Genomic DNA, 21,550 nt, shown 5'->3' on the forward strand with positions numbered 1-21,550 from the left:
AGCAGTGACTGGGGAGAAACACTTACATTGAAAGGGGTTGCCAAGCTTCCAAAAATTACGAGTTTCCAAAAATCACAGCAACTATTTTTTCACCCAACCTGGATGATACTTTCAGGTAATGATCAGTACACTAAGCCCACTTGGTTCCCCAAATTTCGTTCTTCTATGTTGAAGCGTTCGTTTCCAGTAACAGTTTGAATTTTGGCGTTTCACTCTGTTTTCTCCTATATTGATAGATGTATTTGGAACTCTAAATCAAACACGGTTTGTGCTAGCTTCTTTAAACTTGACACAGTAAAGGAGTTTCACGTTCTATCTCTATGTTTTGTTTCCTCTTGCTGTAGCACTCAGAGTGAGTGAGGAGAAACACTTTAATTGAAAGGGGTTGCCAAGCTTCCCAAAATTGCGAGTCTCTACAAATCTCAGCAAACCTGTTTTCACCCAAACTGGATGATACTTTCAGGTAATGACCAGTACACTAAGCTCAATTGGTTCCCCAAATTTCGTTCTTCTATGTTGAAGCGTTCGTTTCCAGTAACAGTTTGAATTTTGGTGTTTCATTCTGTTTTCTCCTATATTGATAGATGTATTTGGAACTCTAAATCAAACACGGTTTGTGCTAGCTTCTTGAAACTTGACACAATAAAGCAGTTTCACGTTCTATCTCTATGTTCTGTTTCCTCTTGATGTAGCACTCAGCAGTGACTGAGGAGAAACACTTTCATTGAAAGGGGTTGCCAAGCTTCCCAAAATTGCGAGTCTCCAGAAATCTCAGCAACTATTTTTTAACCCAAACTGGATGATACTTTCAGGTAATGATCAGTACACTAAGCTCACTTGGTTCCCCAAATTTCGTTCTTTTATGTTGAAGCGTTCGCTTCCAGTAACTGTTTGAATTTTGGCGTTTCACTCTGTTTTCTCCTATATTGATAGATGTATTTGGAACTCTAAACCAAACACGGTTTGTGCTAGCTTCTTGAAACTTGACACAGTAAAGCAGTTTCACATTCTATCTCTATGTTCTGTTTCCTCTTGATGTAGCACTCAGCAGTGATTGAGGAGAAACACTTTCATTGAAAGGGGTTGCCATGCTTCCCAAAATTGCGAGTCTCCAGAAATCTCAGCAACTATTTTTTAACCCAAACTGGATGATACTTTCAGGTAATGATCAGTACACTAAGCTCACTTGGTTCCCCAAATTTCGTTCTTTTATGTTGAAGCGTTCGCTTCCAGTAACTGTTTGAATTTTGGCGTTTCACTCTGTTTTCTCCTATACTGACAGATGTATTTGGAACTCTAAATCAAACACGGTTTGTGCTAGGTTCTTGAAACTTGACACAGTAAAGCAGTTTCACGTTCTATCTCTATGTTCTGTTTCCTCTGGATGTAGCCCTAAGCAGTGACTGGGGAGAAATACTTTCATTGACAGGGGTTGCCAAGCTTCCAGAAATTACGAGTCTCCAGAAATCCCAGCAACTATGATTTCACCCAACCTGGATGATACTTTCAGGTAATGATCAGTACACTAAGCCCACTTGGTTCGCCAAATTTCGTTCTTCTATGTTGAAGTGTTCGATTCCAGTAACAGTTTGAATTTTGGCGTTTTACTCTGTTTTCTCCTATATTGATAGATGTATTTGGAACTCTAAATCAAACACGGTTTGTGCTAGCTTCTTGAAACTTGACACAATAAAGCACTTTCACGTTCTATCTCTATGTTCTGTTTCCTCTGGATGTAGCCCTAAGTAGTGACTGGGGAGAAATACTTTCATTGAAAGGGGTTGCCAAGCTTCCAGAAATTACGAGTCTCCAGAAATCTCAGCAACTATGATTTCACCCAACCTTGATGATACTTTCAGGTAATGATCAGTACACTAAGCCCACTTGGTTCGCCAAATTTCGTTCTTCTATGTTGAAGCGTTCGTTTCCAGTAACAGTTTGAATTTTGGCGTTTCACTCTGTTTTCTCCTATACTGACAGATGTATTTGGAACTCTAAATCAAACACGGTTTGTGCTAGCTTCTTGAAACTTGACACACTAAAGCAGTTTCACGTTCTATCTCTATGTTCTGTTTCCTCTTGATGTAGCCCTAAGCAGTGACTGGGGAGAAATACTTTCATTGAAAGGGGTTGCCAAGCTGCCAGAAATTACGAGTCTCCAGAAATCTCAGCAACTATGATTTCACCCATACTGGATGATACTTTCAGGTAATGATCAGTACACTAAGCCCACTTGGTTCCCCAAATTTCGTTCTTCTATGTTGAAGCGTTCGTTTCCAGTAACAGTTTGAATTTTGGCGTTTCACTCTGTTTTCTCCTATATTGATAGATGTATTTGGAACTCTAACCCAAACACGGTTTGTGCTAGCTTCTTGAAACTTGACACAGTAAAGCAGTTTCACGTTCTATCTCTATGTTCTGTCTCCTCTTGATGTAGCCCTAAGCAGTGACTGAGGAGAAACACTTTCATTGAAAGGGGTTGCCAAGCTTCCAAAAATTACGAGTCTCCAGAAATCTCAGCATCTATTTTTTCACCCAAACTTGATGATACTTTCAGGTAATGATGAGTACGCTAAGCCCACTGGGTTCCCCAAATTTCGTTCTTCTATGTTGAAGCGTTCGTTTCCAGTAACAGTTTGAATTTTGGCGTTTCACTCTGTTTTCTCCTATATTGATAGATGTATTTGGAACTCTAAACCAAACATGGTTTGTGCTAGCTTCTTGAAACTTGACACAGTAAAGCAGTTTCACGTTCTATCTCTATGTTCTGTTTCCTCTTCGATGTAGCACTCAGCAGTGACTGAGGAGAAACACTTTCATTGAAAGGGGTTGCCAAGCTTCCCAAAATTGCGAGTCTCCAGAAATCTCAGCAACTATTTTTTAACCCAAACTGGATGATACTTTCAGGAAATGATCAGTACACTAAGCCCACTGGGTTCCCCAAATTTCGTTCTTCTATGTTGAAGCGTTCGTTTCCAGTAACAGTTTGAATTTTGGCGTTTCACTCTGTTTTCTCCTATATTGATAGATGTATTTGGAACTCTAAACCAAACACGGTTTGTGCTAGCTTCTTGAAACTTGACACAGTAAAGCAGTTTCACGTTCTATCTCTATGTTCTGTTTCCTCTTCGATGTAGCACTCAGCAGTGACTGAGGAGAAACATTTTCATTGAAAGGGGTTGCCAAGCTTCCCAAAATTGCGAGTCTCCAGAAATCTCAGCAACTATTTTTTAACCCAAACTGGATGATACTTTCAGGTAATGATGTGTACGCTAAGCCCACTGGGTTCCCAAAATTTCGTTCTTCTATGTTGAAGCGTTCGTTTCCAGTAACAGTTTGATTTTGGCGTTTCACTCTGTTTTCTCCTATATTGATAGATGTATTTGGAACTCTAACCCAAACACGGTTTGTGCTAGCTTCTTGAAACGTGACACAGTAAAGCAGTTTCACGTTCTATCTCTATGTTCTGTCTCCTCTTGATGTAGCCCTAAGCAGTGACTGAGGAGAAACACTTTCATTGAAAGGGGTTGCCAAGCTTCCCAAAATTGCGAGTCTCCAGAAATCTCAGCAACTATTTTTTAACCCAAACTGGATGATACTTTCAGGTAATGATCAGTACACTAAGCCCATTTGGTTCCCCAAATTTCGTTCTTCTATGTTAAAGCGTTCGTTTCCAGTAACAGTTTGAATTTTGGCGTTTCACTCTGTTTTCTCCTATACTGACAGATGTATTTGGAACTCTAACCCAAACACGGTTTGTGCTAGCTTCTTGAAACTTGACACAGTAAAGCAGTTTCACGTTCTATCTCTATGTTCTGTTTCCTCTTGATGTAGCACTCAGCAGTGACTGAGGAGAAACACTTTCATTGAAAGGGGTTGCCAAGCTCCCCAAAACTGCGAGTCTCCAGAAATCTCAGCAACTATTTTTTCACCCAAACTGGATGATACTTTCAGGTAATGATCAGTACACTAAGCTCACTTGGTTCCCCAAATTTCGTTCTTTTATGTTGAAGCGTTCACTTCCAGTAACTGTTTGAATTTTGGCGTTTCACTCTGTTTTCTCCTATATTGACAGATGTATTTGGAACTCTAAATCAAACACGGTTTGTGCTAGCTTCTTGAAACTTGACACAGTAAAGCAGTTTCACGTTCTATCACTATGTTCTGTTTCCTCTGGATGTAGCCCTAAGCAGTGACTGGGGAAAAATACTTTCATTGACAGAGGTTGCCAAGCTTCCAGAAATTACGAGTCTCCAGAAATCTCAGCAACTATGATTTCACCCAAACTGGATGATACTTTCAGGTAATGATCAGTACACTAAGCCCACTTGGTTCCCCAAATTTCTTTCTTCTATGTTGAAGCGTTCGTTTCCAGTAACAGTTTGAATTTTGGCGTTTCACTCTGTTTTCTCCTATATTGATAGATGTATTTGGAACTCTAACCCAAACACGGTTTGTGCTAGCTTCTTGAAACTTGACACAGTAAAGCAGTTTCACGTTCTATCTCTATGTTCTGTCTCCTCTTGATGTAGCCCTAAGCAGTGACTGAGGAGAAACACTTTCATTGAAAGGGGTTGCCAAGCTTCCAAAAATTACGAGTCTCCAGAAATCTCAGCATCTATTTTTTCACCCAAACTTGATGATACTTTCAGGTAATGATGAGTACGCTAAGCCCACTGGGTTCCCCAAATTTCGTTCTTCTATGTTGAAGCGTTCGTTTCCAGTAACAGTTTGAATTTTGGCGTTTCACTCTGTTTTCTCCTATATTGATAGATGTATTTGGAACTCTAACCCAAACACGGTTTGTGCTAGCTTCTTGAAACTTGACACAGTAAAGCAGTTTCACGTTCTATCTCTATGTTCTGTCTCCTCTTGATGTAGCCCTAAGCAGTGACTGAGGAGAAACACTTTCATTGAAAGGGGTTGCCAAGCTTCCAAAAATTACGAGTCTCCAGAAATCTCAGCATCTATTTTTTCACCCAAACTGGATGATACTTTCAGGTAATGATCAGTACACTAAGCCCACTTGGTTCCCCAAATTTCGTTCTTCTATGTTGAAGCGTTCGTTTCCAGTAACAGTTTGAATTTTGGCGTTTCACTCTGTTTTCTCCTATATTGATAGATGTATTTGGAACTCTAAACCAAACACGGTTTGTGCTAGCTTCTTGAAACTTGACACAGTAATGCAGTTTCACGTTCTATCTCTATGTTCTGTCTCCTCTTGATGTAGCCCTAAGCAGTGACTGGGGAGAAACACTTACATTGAAAGGGGTTGCCAAGCTTCCAAAAATTACGAGTTTCCAAAAATCACAGCAACTATTTTTTCACCCAACCTGGATGATACTTTCAGGTAATGATCAGTACACTAAGCCCACTTGGTTCCCCAAATTTCGTTCTTCTATGTTGAAGCGTTCGTTTCCAGTAACAGTTTGAATTTTGGCGTTTCACTCTGTTTTCTCCTATATTGATAGATGTATTTGGAACTCTAAATCAAACACGGTTTGTGCTAGCTTCTTTAAACTTGACACAGTAAAGGAGTTTCACGTTCTATCTCTATGTTTTGTTTCCTCTTGCTGTAGCACTCAGAGTGAGTGAGGAGAAACACTTTAATTGAAAGGGGTTGCGAAGCTTCCCAAAATTGCGAGTCTCTACAAATCTCAGCAAACCTGTTTTCACCCAAACTGGATGATACTTTCAGGTAATGACCAGTACACTAAGCTCAATTGGTTCCCCAAATTTCGTTCTTCTATGTTGAAGCGTTCGTTTCCAGTAACAGTTTGAATTTTGGTGTTTCATTCTGTTTTCTCCTATATTGATAGATGTATTTGGAACTCTAAATCAAACACGGTTTGTGCTAGCTTCTTGAAACTTGACACAATAAAGCAGTTTCACGTTCTATCTCTATGTTCTGTTTCCTCTTGATGTAGCACTCAGCAGTGACTGAGGAGAAACACTTTCATTGAAAGGGGTTGCCAAGCTTCCCAAAATTGCGAGTCTCCAGAAATCTCAGCAACTATTTTTTAACCCAAACTGGATGATACTTTCAGGTAATGATCAGTACACTAAGCTCACTTGGTTCCCCAAATTTCGTTCTTTTATGTTGAAGCGTTCGCTTCCAGTAACTGTTTGAATTTTGGCGTTTCACTCTGTTTTCTCCTATATTGATAGATGTATTTGGAACTCTAAACCAAACACGGTTTGTGCTAGCTTCTTGAAACTTGACACAGTAAAGCAGTTTCACGTTCTATCTCTATGTTCTGTTTCCTCTTGATGTAGCACTCAGCAGTGACTGAGGAGAAACACTTTCATTGAAAGGGGTTGCCATGCTTCCCAAAATTGCGAGTCTCCAGAAATCTCAGCAACTATTTTTTAACCCAAACTGGATGATACTTTCAGGTAATGATCAGTACACTAAGCTCACTTGGTTCCCCAAATTTCGTTCTTTTATGTTGAAGCGTTCGCTTCCAGTAACTGTTTGAATTTTGGCGTTTCACTCTGTTTTCTCCTATACTGACAGATGTATTTGGAACTCTAAATCAAACACGGTTTGTGCTAGCTTCTTGAAACTTGACACAATAAAGCACTTTCACGTTCTATCTCTATGTTCTGTTTCATCTGGATGTAGCCCTAAGTAGTGACTGGGGAGAAATACTTTCATTGAAAGGGGTTGCCAAGCTTCCAGAAATTACGAGTCTCCAGAAATCTCAGCAACTATGATTTCACCCAACCTTGATGATACTTTCAGGTAATGATCAGTACACTAAGCCCACTTGGTTCGCCAAATTTCGTTCTTCTATGTTGAAGCGTTCGTTTCCAGTAACAGTTTGAATTTTGGCGTTTCACTCTGTTTTCTCCTATACTGACAGATGTATTTGGAACTCTAAATCAAACACGGTTTGTGCTAGCTTCTTGAAACTTGACACACTAAAGCAGTTTCACGTTCTATCTCTATGTTCTGTTTCCTCTTGATGTAGCCCTAAGCAGTGACTGGGGAGAAACACTTTCATTGAAAGGGGTTGCCAAGCTTCCAAAAATTACGAGTCTCCAGAAATCTCAGCAACTATGATTTCACCCATACTGGATGATACTTTCAGGTAATGATCAGTACACTAAGCCCACTTGGTTCCCCAAATTTCGTTCTTCTATGTTGAAGCGTTCGTTTCCAGTAACAGTTTGAATTTTGGCGTTTCACTCTGTTTTCTCCTATATTGATAGATGTATTTGGAACTCTAACCCAAACATGGTTTGTGCTAGCTTCTTGAAACTTGACACAGTAAAGCAGTTTCACGTTCTATCTCTATGTTCTGTCTCCTCTTGATGTAGCCCTAAGCAGTGACTGAGGAGAAACACTTTCATTGAAAGGGGTTGCCAAGCTTCCAAAAATTACGAGTCTCCAGAAATCTCAGCATCTATTTTTTCACCCAAACTTGATGATACTTTCAGGTAATGATGAGTACGCTAAGCCCACAGGGTTCCCCAAATTTCGTTCTTCTATGTTGAAGCGTTCGTTTCCAGTAACAGTTTGAATTTTGGCGTTTCACTCTGTTTTCTCCTATATTGATAGATGTATTTGGAACTCTAAACCAAACACGGTTTGTGCTAGCTTCTTGAAACTTGACACAGTAAAGCAGTTTCACGTTCTATCTCTATGTTCTGTTTCCTCTTCGATGTAGCACTCAGCAGTGACTGAGGAGAAACACTTTCATTGAAAGGGGTTGCCAAGCTTCCCAAAATTGCGAGTCTCCAGAAATCTAGGCAACTATATTTTAACCCAAACTGGATGATACTTTCAGGTAATGATCAGTACACTAAGCCCACTTGGTTCCCCAAATTTCGTTCTTCTATGTTGAAGCGTTCGTTTCCAGTAACAGTTTGAATTTTGGCGTTTCACTCTGTTTTCTCCTATATTGATAGATGTATTTGGAACTCTAAACCAAACACGGTTTGTGCTAGCTTCTTGAAACTTGACACAGTAATGCAGTTTCACGTTCTATCTCTATGTTCTGTCTCCTCTTGATGTAGCCCTAAGCAGTGACTGGGGAGAAACACTTTCATTGAAAGGGGTTGCCAAGCTTCCAAAAATTACGAGTCTCCAGAAATCTCAGCATTTATTTTTTCACCCAAACTTGATGTTACTTTCAGGTAATGATGAGTACGCTAAGCCCACTGTGTTCCCCAAATTTCGTTCTTCTATGTTGAAGCGTTCGTTTCCAGTAACAGTTTGATTTTGGCGTTTCACTCTGTTTTCTCCTATATTGATAGATGTATTTGGAACTCTAAACCAAACACGGTTGGTGCTAGCTTCTTGAAACTTGACACAGTAAAGCAGTTTCACGTTCTATATCTATGTTCTGTTTACTCTTGATGTAGCACTCAGCAGTGACTGAGGAGAAACACTTTCATTGAAAGGGGTTGCCAAGCTTCCCAAAATTGCGAGTCTCCAGAAATCTCAGCAACTATTTTTTAACCCAAACTGGATGATACTTTCAGGTAATGATCAGTACACTAAGCCCATTTGGTTCCCCAAATTTCGTTCTTCTATGTTAAAGCGTTCGTTTCCAGTAACAGTTTGAATTTTGGCGTTTCACTCTGTTTTCTCCTATATTGATAGATGTATTTGGAACTCTAAACCAAACATGGTTTGTGCTAGCTTCTTGAAACTTGACACAGTAAAGCAGTTTCACGTTCTATCTCTATGTTCTGTTTCCTCTTCGATGTAGCACTCAGCAGTGACTGAGAAGAAACACTTTCATTGAAAGGGGTTGCCAAGCTTCCCAAAATTGCGAGTCTCCAGAAATCTCAGCAACTATTTTTTAACCCAAACTGGATGATACTTTCAGGTAATGATCAGTACACTAAGCTCACTTGGTTCCCCAAATTTCGTTCTTTTATGTTGAAGCGTTCGCTTCCAGTAACTGTTTGAATTTTGGCGTTTCACTCTGTTTTCTCCTATACTGACAGATGTATTTGGAACTCTAAATCAAACACGGTTTGTGCTAGCTTCTTGAAACTTGACACAGTAAAGCACTTTCACGTTCTATCTCTATGTTCTGTTTCCTCTGGATGTAGCCCTAAGCAGTGACTGGGGAGAAATACTTTCATTGACAGGGGTTGCCAAGCTTCCAGAAATTACGAGTCTCCAGAAATCTCAGCAACTATGATTTCACCCAACCTGGATGATACTTTCAGGTAATGATCAGTACACTAAGCCCACTTGGTTCGCCAAATTTCGTTCTTCTATGTTGAAGCGTTCGATTCCAGTAACAGTTTGAATTTTGGCGTTTTACTCTGTTTTCTCCTATATTGATAGATGTATTTGGAACTCTAAATCAAACACGGTTTGTGCTAGCTTCTTGAAACTTGACACAATAAAGCAGTTTCAAGTTCTATCTCTATGTTCTGTCTCCTCTTGATGTAGCCCTAAGCAGTGACTGGGGAGAAACACTTTCATTGAAAGGGGTTGCCAAGCTTCCAGAAATTACGAGTCTCCAGAAATCTCAGCAACTATGATTTCACCCATACTGGATGATACTTTCAGGTAATGATCAGTACGCTAAGCCCACTTGGTTCGCCAAATTTCGTTCTTCTATGTTGAAGCGTTCGTTTCCAGTAACAGTTTGAATTTTGGCGTTTCACTCTGTTTTCTCCTATATTGATAGATGTATTTGGAACTCTAAACCAAACACGGTTTGTGCTAGCTTCTTGAAACTTGACACAGTAAAGCAGTTTCACGTTCTATCTCTATGTTCTGTTTCCTCTTGATGTAGCACTCAGCAGTGACTGAGGAGAAACACTTTCATTGAAAGGGGTTGCCAAGCTCCCCAAAACTGCGAGTCTCCAGAAATCTCAGCAACTATTTTTTCACCCAAACTGGATGATACTTTCAGGTAATGATCAGTACACTAAGCTCACTTGGTTCCCCAAATTTCGTTCTTTTATGTTGAAGCGTTCACTTCCAGTAACTGTTTGAATTTTGGCGTTTCACTCTGTTTTCTCCTATATTGATAGATGTATTTGGAACTCTAAATCAAACACGGTTTGTGCTAGCTTCTTGAAACTTGACACAGTAAAGCAGTTTCAAGTTCTATCTCTATGTTTTCTTTCCTCTTGATGTAGCACTCAGCAGTGACTGAGGAGAAACACTTTCATTGAAAGGGGTTGCCAAGCTTCCAGAAATTACGAGTCTCCAGAATTCTCAGCAACTATGATTTCACCCAAACTGGATGATACATTCAGGTAATGATCAGTACACTAAGCCCACTTGGTTCCCTAAATTTCGTTCTTCTATGTTGATGCGTTCGCTTCCAGTAACTGTTTGAATTTTGGCGTTTCACTCTGTTTTCTCCTATACTGACAGATGTATTTGGAACTCTAAATCAAACACGGTTTGTGCTAGCTTCTTGAAACTTGACACAGTAAAGCAGTTTCACGTTCTATCACTATGTTCTGTTTCCTCTGGATGTAGCCCTAAGCAGTGACTGGGGAAAAATACTTTCATTGACAGAGGTTGCCAAGCTTCCAGAAATTACGAGTCTCCAGAAATCTCAGCAACTATGATTTCACCCAAACTGGATGATACTTTCAGGTAATGATCAGTACACTAAGCCCACTTGGTTTCCCAAATTTCTTTCTTCTATGTTGAAGCGTTCGTTTCCAGTAACAGTTTGAATTTTGGCGTTTCACTCTGTTTTCTCCTATATTGATAGATGTATTTGGAACTCTAACCCAAACACGGTTTGTGCTAGATTCTTGAAACTTGACACAGTAAAGCAGTTTCACGTTCTATCTCTATGTTCTGTCTCCTCTTGATGTAGCCCTAAGCAGTGACTGAGGAGAAACACTTTCATTGAAAGGGGTTGCCAAGCTTCCAAAAATTACGAGTCTCCAGAAATCTCAGCATCTATTTTTTCACCCAAACTTGATGATACTTTCAGGTAATGATGAGTACGCTAAGCCCACTGGGTTCCCCAAATTTCGTTCTTCTATGTTGAAGCGTTCGTTTCCAGTAACAGTTTGAATTTTGGCGTTTCACTCTGTTTTCTCCTATATTGATAGATGTATTTGGAACTCTAAACCAAACACGGTTTGTGCTAGCTTCTTGAAACTTGACACAGTAAAGCAGTTTCACGTTCTATCTCTATGTTCTGTTTCCTCTTCGATGTAGCACTCAGCAGTGACTGAGGAGAAACACTTTCATTGAAAGGGGTTGCCAAGCTTCCCAAAATTGCGAGTCTCCAGAAATCTCAGCAACTATTTTTTAACCCAAACTGGATGATACTTTCAGGTAATGATCAGTACACTAAGCCCACTTGGTTCCCCAAATTTCGTTCTTCTATGTTGAAGCGTTCGTTTCCAGTAACAGTTTGAATTTTGGCGTTTCACTCTGTTTTCTCCTATATTGATAGATGTATTTGGAACTCTAAACCAAACACGGTTTGTGCTAGCTTCTTGAAACTTGACACAGTAATGCAGTTTCACGTTCTATCTCTATGTTCTGTCTCCTCTTGATGTAGCCCTAAGCAGTGACTGGGGAGAAACACTTTCATTGAAAGGGGTTGCCAAGCTTCCAAAAATTACGAGTCTCCAGAAATCTCAGCATCTATTTTTTCACCCAAACTTGATGTTACTTTCAGGTAATGATGAGTACGCTAAGCCCACTGTGTTCCCCAAATTTCGTTCTTCTATGTTGAAGCGTTCGTTTCCAGTAACAGTTTGATTTTGGCGTTTCACTCTGTTTTCTCCTATATTGATAGATGTATTTGGAACTCTAAACCAAACACGGTTGGTGCTAGCTTCTTGAAACTTGACACAGTAAAGCAGTTTCACGTTCTATATCTATGTTCTGTTTCCTCTTGATGTAGCACTCAGCAGTGACTGAGGAGAAACACTTTCATTGAAAGGGGTTGCCAAGCTTCCCAAAATTGCGAGTCTCCAGAAATCTCAGCAACTATTTTTTAACCCAAACTGGATGATACTTTCAGGTAATGATCAGTACACTAAGCCCATTTGGTTCCCCAAATTTCGTTCTTCTATGTTAAAGCGTTCGTTTCCAGTAACAGTTTGAATTTTGGCGTTTCACTCTGTTTTCTCCTATATTGATAGATGTATTTGGAACTCTAAACCAAACATGGTTTGTGCTAGCTTCTTGAAACTTGACACAGTAAAGCAGTTTCACGTTCTATCTCTATGTTCTGTTTCCTCTTCGATGTAGCACTCAGCAGTGACTGAGGAGAAACACTTTCATTGAAAGGGGTTGCCAAGCTTCCCAAAATTGCGAGTCTCCAGAAATCTCAGCAACTATTTTTTAACCCAAACTGGATGATACTTTCAGGTAATGATCAGTACACTAAGCCCACTTGGTTCCCCAAATTTCGTTCTTCTATGTTGAAGCGTTCGTTTCCAGTAACAGTTTGAATTTTGGCGTTTCACTCTGTTTTCTCCTATATTGATAGATGTATTTGGAACTCTAAACCAAACACGGTTTGTGCTAGCTTCTTGAAACTTGACACAGTAAAGCAGTTTCACGTTCTATCTCTATGTTCTGTTTCCTCTTCGATGTAGCACTCAGCAGTGACTGAGGAGAAACACTTTCATTGAAAGGGGTTGCCAAGCTCCCCAAAACTGCGAGTCTCCAGAAATCTCAGCAACTATTTTTTCACCCAAACTGGATGATACTTTCAGGTAATGATGAGTACGCTAAGCCCACTGTGTTCCCCAAATTTCGTTCTTCTATGTTGAAGCGTTCGTTTCCAGTAACAGTTTGATTTTGGCGTTTCACTCTGTTTTCTCCTATATTGATAGATGTATTTGGAACTCTAAACCAAACACGGTTGGTGCTAGCTTCTTGAAACTTGACACAGTAAAGCAGTTTCACGTTCTATATCTATGTTCTGTTTCCTCTTGATGTAGCACTCAGCAGTGACTGAGGAGAAACACTTTCATTGAAAGGGGTTGCCAAGCTTCCCAAAATTGCGAGTCTCCAGAAATCTCAGCAACTATTTTTTCACCCAAACTGGATGATACTTTCAGGTAATGATCAGTACACTAAGCCCATTTGGTTCCCCAAATTTCGTTCTTCTATGTTAAAGCGTTCGTTTCCAGTAACAGTTTGAATTTTGGCGTTTCACTCTGTTTTCTCCTATACTGACAGATGTATTTGGAACTCTAAAACAAACACGGTTTGTGCTAGCTTCTTGAAACTTGACACAGTAAAGCAGTTTCACGTTCTATCTCTATGTTCTGTTTCCTCTGGATGTAGCCCTAAGCAGTGACTGGGGAGAAATACTTTCATTGACAGGGGTTGCCAAGCTTCCAGAAATTACGAGTCTCCAGAAATCTCAGCAACTATGATTTCACCCAAACTGGATGATACTTTCAGGTAATAATAGGTACACTAAGCCCACTTGGTTCCCCAAATTTCGATCTTCTATGTTGAAGCGTTCGTTTCCAGTAACAGTTTGAATTTTGGCGTTTCACTCTGTTTTCTCCTATATTGATAGATGTATTTGGAACTCTAAACCAAACACGGTTTGTGCTAGCTTCTTGAAACTTTACACAGTAAAGCAGTTTCACGTTCTATCTCTATGTTCTGTTTCCTCTTGATGTAGCACTCAGCAGTGACTGAGGAGAAACACTTTCATTGAAAGGGGTTGCCAAGCTCCCCAAAACTGCGAGTCTCCAGAAATCTCAGCAACTATGATTTCACCCATACTGGATGATACTTTCAGGTAATGATCAGTACACTAAGCTCACTTGGTTCCCCAAATTTCGTTCTTTTATGTTGAAGCGTTCGCTTCCAGTAACTGTTTGAATTTTGGCGTTTCACTCTGTTTTCTCCTATATTGATAGATGTATTTGGAACTCTAAACCAAACACGGTTGGTGCTAGCTTCTTGAAACTTGACACAGTAAAGCAGTTTCACGTTCTATATCTATGTTCTGTTTCCTCTTGATGTAGCACTCAGCAGTGACTGAGGAGAAACACTTTCATTGAAAGGGGTTGCCAAGCTTCCCAAAATTGCGAGTCTCCAGAAATCTCAGCAACTATTTTTTAACCCAAACTGGATGATACTTTCAGGTAATGATCAGTACACTAAGCCCATTTGGTTCCCCAAATTTCGTTCTTCTATGTTAAAGCGTTCGTTTCCAGTAACAGTTTGAATTTTGGCGTTTCACTCTGTTTTCTCCTATATTGATAGATGTATTTGGAACTCTAAACCAAACATGGTTTGTGCTAGCTTCTTGAAACTTGACACAGTAAAGCAGTTTCACGTTCTATCTCTATGTTCTGTTTCCTCTTCGATGTAGCACTCAGCAGTGACTGAGGAGAAACACTTTCATTGAAAGGGGTTGCCAAGCTTCCCAAAATTGCGAGTCTCCAGAAATCTCAGCAACTATTTTTTAACCCAAACTGGATGATACTTTCAGGTAATGATCAGTACACTAAGCCCACTTGGTTCCCCAAATTTCGTTCTTCTATGTTGAAGCGTTCGTTTCCAGTAACAGTTTGAATTTTGGCGTTTCACTCTGTTTTCTCCTATATTGATAGATGTATTTGGAACTCTAAACCAAACACGGTTTGTGCTAGCTTCTTGAAACTTGACACAGTAAAGCAGTTTCACGTTCTATCTCTATGTTCTGTTTCCTCTTCGATGTAGCACTCAGCAGTGACTGAGGAGAAACACTTTCATTGAAAGGGGTTGCCAAGCTCCCCAAAACTGCGAGTCTCCAGAAATCTCAGCAACTATTTTTTCACCCAAACTGGATGATACTTTCAGGTAATGATGAGTACGCTAAGCCCACTGTGTTCCCCAAATTTCGTTCTTCTATGTTGAAGCGTTCGTTTCCAGTAACAGTTTGATTTTGGCGTTTCACTCTGTTTTCTCCTATATTGATAGATGTATTTGGAACTCTAAACCAAACACGGTTGGTGCTAGCTTCTTGAAACTTGACACAGTAAAGCAGTTTCACGTTCTATATCTATGTTCTGTTTCCTCTTGATGTAGCACTCAGCAGTGACTGAGGAGAAACACTTTCATTGAAAGGGGTTGCCAAGCTTCCCAAAATTGCGAGTCTCCAGAAATCTCAGCAACTATTTTTTCACCCAAACTGGATGATACTTTCAGGTAATGATCAGTACACTAAGCCCATTTGGTTCCCCAAATTTCGTTCTTCTATGTTAAAGCGTTCGTTTCCAGTAACAGTTTGAATTTTGGCGTTTCACTCTGTTTTCTCCTATACTGACAGATGTATTTGGAACTCTAAAACAAACACGGTTTGTGCTAGCTTCTTGAAACTTGACACAGTAAAGCAGTTTCACGTTCTATCTCTATGTTCTGTTTCCTCTGGATGTAGCCCTAAGCAGTGACTGGGGAGAAATACTTTCATTGACAGGGGTTGCCAAGCTTCCAGAAATTACGAGTCTCCAGAAATCTCAGCAACTATGATTTCACCCAAACTGGATGATACTTTCAGGTAATAATAGGTACACTAAGCCCACTTGGTTCCCCAAATTTCGATCTTCTATGTTGAAGCGTTCGTTTCCAGTAACAGTTTGAATTTTGGCGTTTCACTCTGTTTTCTCCTATATTGATAGATGTATTTGGAACTCTAAACCAAACACGGTTTGTGCTAGCTTCTTGAAACTTTACACAGTAAAGCAGTTTCACGTTCTATCTCTATGTTCTGTTTCCTCTTGATGTAGCACTCAGCAGTGACTGAGGAGAAACACTTTCATTGAAAGGGGTTGCCAAGCTCCCCAAAACTGCGAGTCTCCAGAAATCTCAGCAACTATGATTTCACCCATACTGGATGATACTTTCAGGTAATGATCAGTACACTAAGCTCACTTGGTTCCCCAAATTTCGTTCTTTTATGTTGAAGCGTTCGCTTCCAGTAACTGTTTGAATTTTGGCGTTTCACTCTGTTTTCTCCTATATTGATAGATGTATTTGGAACTCTAAACCAAACACGGTTTGTGCTAGCTTCTTGAAACTTGACACAGTAAAGCAGTTTCACGTTCTATCTCTATGTTCTGTTTCCTCTTGATGTAGCACTCAGCAGTGACTGAGGAGAAACACTTTCATTGAAAGGGGTTGCCATGCTTCCCAAAATTGCGAGTCTCCAGAAATCTCAGCAACTATTTTTTAACCCAAACTGGATGATACTTTCAGGTAATGATCAGTACACTAAGCTCACTTGGTTCCCCAAATTTCGTTCTTTTATGTTGAAGCGTTCGCTTCCAGTAACTGTTTGAATTTTGGCGTTTCACTCTGTTTTCTCCTATACTGACAGATGTATTTGGAACTCTAAATCAAACACGGTTTGTGCTAGCTTCTTGAAACTTGACACAGTAAAGCAGTTTCACGTTCTATCTCTATGTTCTGTTTCCTCTGGATGTAGCCCTAAGCAGTGACTGGGGAGAAATACTTTCATTGACAGGGGTTGCCAAGCTTCCAGAAATTACGAGTCTCCAGAAATCTCAGCAACTATGATTTCACCCAACCTGGATGATACTTTCAGGTAATGATCAGTACACTAAGCCCACTTGGTTCGCCAAATTTCGTTCTTCTATGTTGAAGCGTTCGATTCCAGTAACAGTTTGAATTTTGGCGTTTTACTCTGTTTTCTCCTATATTGATAGATGTATTTGGAACTCTAAATCAAACACGGTTTGTGCTAGCTTCTTGAAACTTGACACAATAAAGCAGTTTCAAGTTCTATCTCTATGTTCTGTCTCCTCTTGATGTAGCCCTAAGCAGTGACTGGGGAGAAACACTTTCATTGAAAGGGGTTGCCAAGCTTCCAGAAATTACGAGTCTCCAGAAATCTCAGCAACTATGATTTCACCCATACTGGATGATACTTTCAGGTAATGATCAGTACGCTAAGCCCACTTGGTTCGCCAAATTTCGTTCTTCTATGTTGAAGCGTTCGTTTCCAGTAACAGTTTGAATTTTGGCGTTTCACTCTGTTTTCTCCTATATTGATAGATGTATTTGGAACTCTAAACCAAACACGGTTTGTGCTACCTTCTTGAAACTTGACACAGTAAAGCAGTTTCACGTTCTATCTCTATGTTCTGTTTCCTCTTGATGTAGCACTCAGCAGTGACTGAGGAGAAACACTTTCATTGAAAGGGGTTGCCAAGCTCCCCAAAACTGCGAGTCTCCAGAAATCTCAGCAACTATTTTTTCACCCAAACTGGATGATACTTTCAGGTAATGATCAGTACACTAAGCTCACTTGGTTCCCCAAATTTCGTTCTTTTATGTTGAAGCGTTCACTTCCAGTAACTGTTTGAATTTTGGCGTTTCACTCTGTTTTCTCCTATACTGACAGATGTATTTGGAACTCTAAATCAAACACGGTTTGTGCTAGCTTCTTGAAACTTGACACAGTAAAGCAGTTTCAAGTTCTATCTCTATGTTTTCTTTCCTCTTCATGTAGCACTCAGCAGTGACTGAGGAGAAACACTTTCATTGAAAGGGGTTGCCAAGCTTCCAGAAATTACGAGTCTCCAGAAATCTCAGCAACTATGATTTCACCCAAACTGGATGATACTTTCAGGTAATGATCAGTACACTAAGCCCACTTGGTTCCCTAAATTTCGTTCTTCTATGTTGATGCGTTCGCTTCCAGTAACTGTTTGAATTTTGGCGTTTCACTCTGTTTTCTCCTATACTGACAGATGTATTTGGAACTCTAAATCAAACACGGTTTGTGCTAGCTTCTTGAAACTTGACACAGTAAAGCAGTTTCACATTCTATCACTATGTTCTGTTTCCTCTGGATGTAGCCCTAAGCAGTGACTGGGGAAAAATACTTTCATTGACAGAGGTTGCCAAGCTTCCAGAAATTACGAGTCTCCAGAAATCTCAGCAACTATGATTTCACCCAAACTGGATGATACTTTCAGGTAATGATCAGTACACTAAGCCCACTTGGTTCCCCAAATTTCTTTCTTCTATGTTGAAGCGTTCGTTTCCAGTAACAGTTTGAATTTTGGCGTTTCACTCTGTTTTCTCCTATATTGATAGATGTATTTGGAACTCTAACCCAAACACGGTTTGTGCTAGCTTCTTGAAACTTGACACAGTAAAGCAGTTTCACGTTCTATCTCTATGTTCTGTCTCCTCTTGATGTAGCCCTAAGCAGTGACTGAGGAGAAACCCTTTCATTGAAAGGGGTTGCCAAGCTTCCAAAAATTACGAGTCTCCAGAAATCTCAGCATCTATTTTTTCACCCAAACTTGATGATACTTTCAGGTAATGATGAGTACGCTAAGCCCACTGGGTTCCCCAAATTTCGTTCTTCTATGTTGAAGCGTTCGTTTCCAGTAACAGTTTGAATTTTGGCGTTTCACTCTGTTTTCTCCTATATTGATAGATGTATTTGGAACTCTAAACCAAACACGGTTTGTGCTAGCTTCTTGAAACTTGACACAGTAAAGCAGTTTCACGTTCTATCTCTATGTTCTGTCTCCTCTTGATGTAGCCCTAAGCAGTGACTGGGGAGAAACACTTTCATTGAAAGGGGTTGCCAAGCTTCCAAAAATTACGAGTCTCCAGAAATCTCAGCATCTATTTTTTCACCCAAACTTGATGATACTTTCAGGTAATGATGAGTACGCTAAGTCCACTGGGTTCCCCAAATTTCGTTCTTCTATGTTGAAGCGTTCGTTTCCAGTAACAGTTTGAATTTTGGCGTTTCACACTGTTTTCTCCTATATTGTTAGATGTATTTGGAACTCTAAACCAAACACGGTTTGTGCTAGCTTCTTGAAACTTGACACAGTAAAGCAGTTTTACGTTCTATATCTATGTTCTGTTTCCTCTTGATGTAGCACTCAGCAGTGACTGAGGAGAAACACTTTCATTGAAAGGGGTTGCCAAGCTTCCCAAAATTGCGAGTCTCCAGAAATCTCAGCAACTATTTTTTAACACAAACTGGATGATACTTTCAGGTAATGATCAGTACACTAAGCTCACTTGGTTCCCCAAATTTCGTTCTTTTATGTTGAAGCGTTCGCTTCCAGTAACTGTTTGAATTTTGGCGTTTCACTCTGTTTTCTCCTATACTGACAGATGTATTTGGAACTCTAAATCAAACACGGTTTGTGCTAGCTTCTTGAAACTTGACACAGTAAAGCAGTTTCATGTTCTATCTCTATGTTCTGTTTCCTCTGGATGTAGCCCTAAGCAGTGACTGGGGAGAAATACTTTCATTGACAGGGGTTGCCAAGCTTCCAGAAATTACGAGTCTCCAGAAATCTCAGCAACTATGATTTCACACAAACTGGATGATACTTTCAGGTAATAATAGGTACACTAAGCCCACTTGGTTCCCCAAATTTCGTTCTTCTATGTTGAAGCGTTCGTTTCCAGTAACAGTTTGAATTTTGGCGTTTCACTCTGTTTTCTCCTATATTGATAGATGTATTTGGAACTCTAAACCAAACACGGTTTGTGCTAGCTTCTTGAAACTTGACACAGTAAAGCAGTTTCACGTTCTATCTCTATGTTCTGTTTCCTCTTGATGTAGCACTCAGCAGTGACTGAGGAGAAACACTTTCATTGAAAGGGGTTGCCAAGCTTCCCAAAATTGCGAGTCTCCAGAAATCTCAGCAACTATTTTTTAACCCAAACTGGATGATACTTTCAGGTAATGATCAGTACACTAAGCTCACTTGGTTCCCCAAATTTCGTTCTCTTATGTTGAAGCGTTCGATTCCAGTAACTGTTTGAATTTTGGCGTTTCACTCTGTTTTCTCCTATATTGATAGATGTATTTGGAACTCTAAACCAAACACGGTTTGTGCTAGCTTCTTGAAACTTGACACAGTAAAGCAGTTTCACGTTCTATCTCTATGTTCTGTTTCCTCTTGATGTAGCACTCAGCAGTGACTGAGGAGAAACACTTTCATTGAAAGGGGTTGCCATGCTTCCCAAAATTGCGAGTCTCCAGAAATCTCAGCAACTATTTTTTAACCCAAACTGGATGATACTTTCAGGTAATGATCAGTACACTAAGCTCACTTGGTTCCCCAAATTTCGTTCTTTTATGTTGAAGCGTTCGCTTCCAGTAACTGTTTGAATTTTGGCGTTTCACTCTGTTTTCTCCTATACTGACAGATGTATTTGGAACTCTAAATCAAACACGGTTTGTGCTAGCTTCTTGAAACTTGACACAGTAAAGCAGTTTCACGTTCTATCTCTATGTTCTGTTTCCTCTGGATGTAGCCCTAAGCAGGGACTGGGGAGAAATACTTTCATTGACAGGGGTTGCCAAGCTTCCAGAAATTACGAGTCTCCAGAAATCTCAGCAACTATGATTTCACCCAACCTGGATGATACTTTCAGGTAATGATCAGTACACTAAGCCCACTTGGTTCGCCAAATTTCGTTCTTCTATGTTGAAGCGTTCGATTCCAGTAACAGTTTGAATTTTGGCGTTTTACTCTGTTTTCTCCTATATTGATAGATGTATTTGGAACTCTAAATCAAACACGGTTTGTGCTAGCTTCTTGAAACTTGACACAATAAAGCAGTTTCAAGTTCTATCTCTATGTTCTGTCTCCTCTTGATGTAGCCCTAAGCAGTGACTGGGGAGAAACACTTTCATTGAAAGGGGTTGCCAAGCTTCCAGAAATTACGAGTCTCCAGAAATCTCAGCAACTATGATTTCACCCATACTGGATGATACTTTCAGGTAATGATCAGTACGCTAAGCCCACTTGGTTCGCCAAATTTCGTTCTTCTATGTTGAAGCGTTCGTTTCCAGTAACAGTTTGAATTTTGGCGTTTCACTCTGTTTTCTCCTATATTGATAGATGTATTTGGAACTCTAAACCAAACACGGTTTGTGCTAGCTTCTTGAAACTTGACACAGTAAAGCAGTTTCACGTTCTATCTCTATGTTCTGTTTCCTCTTGATGTAGCACTCAGCAGTGACTGAGGAGAAACACTTTCATTGAAAGGGGTTGCCAAGCTCCCCAAAACTGCGAGTCTCCAGAAATCTCAGCAACTATTTTTTCACCCAAACTGGATGATACTTTCAGGTAATGATCAGTACACTAAGCTCACTTGGTTCCCCAAATTTCGTTCTTTTATGTTGAAGCGTTCACTTCCAGTAACTGTTTGAATTTTGGCGTTTCACTCTGTTTTCTCCTATACTGACAGATGTATTTGGAACTCTAAATCAAACACGGTTTGTGCTAGCTTCTTGAAACTTGACACAGTAAAGCAGTTTCAAGTTCTATCTCTATGTTTTCTTTCCTCTTGATGTAGCACTCAGCAGTGACTGAGGAGAAACACTTTCATTGAAAGGGGTTGCCAAGCTTCCAGAAATTACGAGTCTCCAGAAATCTCAGCAACTATGATTTCACCCAAACTGGATGATACTTTCAGGTAATGATCAGTACACTAAGCCACTTGGTTCCCTAAATTTCGTTCTTCTATGTTGATGCGTTCGCTTCCAGTAACTGTTTGAATTTTGGCGTTTCACTCTGTTTTCTCCTATACTGACAGATGTATTTGGAACTCTAAATCAAA

The sequence above is a fragment of the Spermophilus citellus genome, assembly GCF_964194105.1.
Source record: "Spermophilus citellus genome assembly, chromosome: 1".
In the NCBI taxonomy this organism is placed as follows: domain Eukaryota; kingdom Metazoa; phylum Chordata; class Mammalia; order Rodentia; family Sciuridae; genus Spermophilus; species Spermophilus citellus.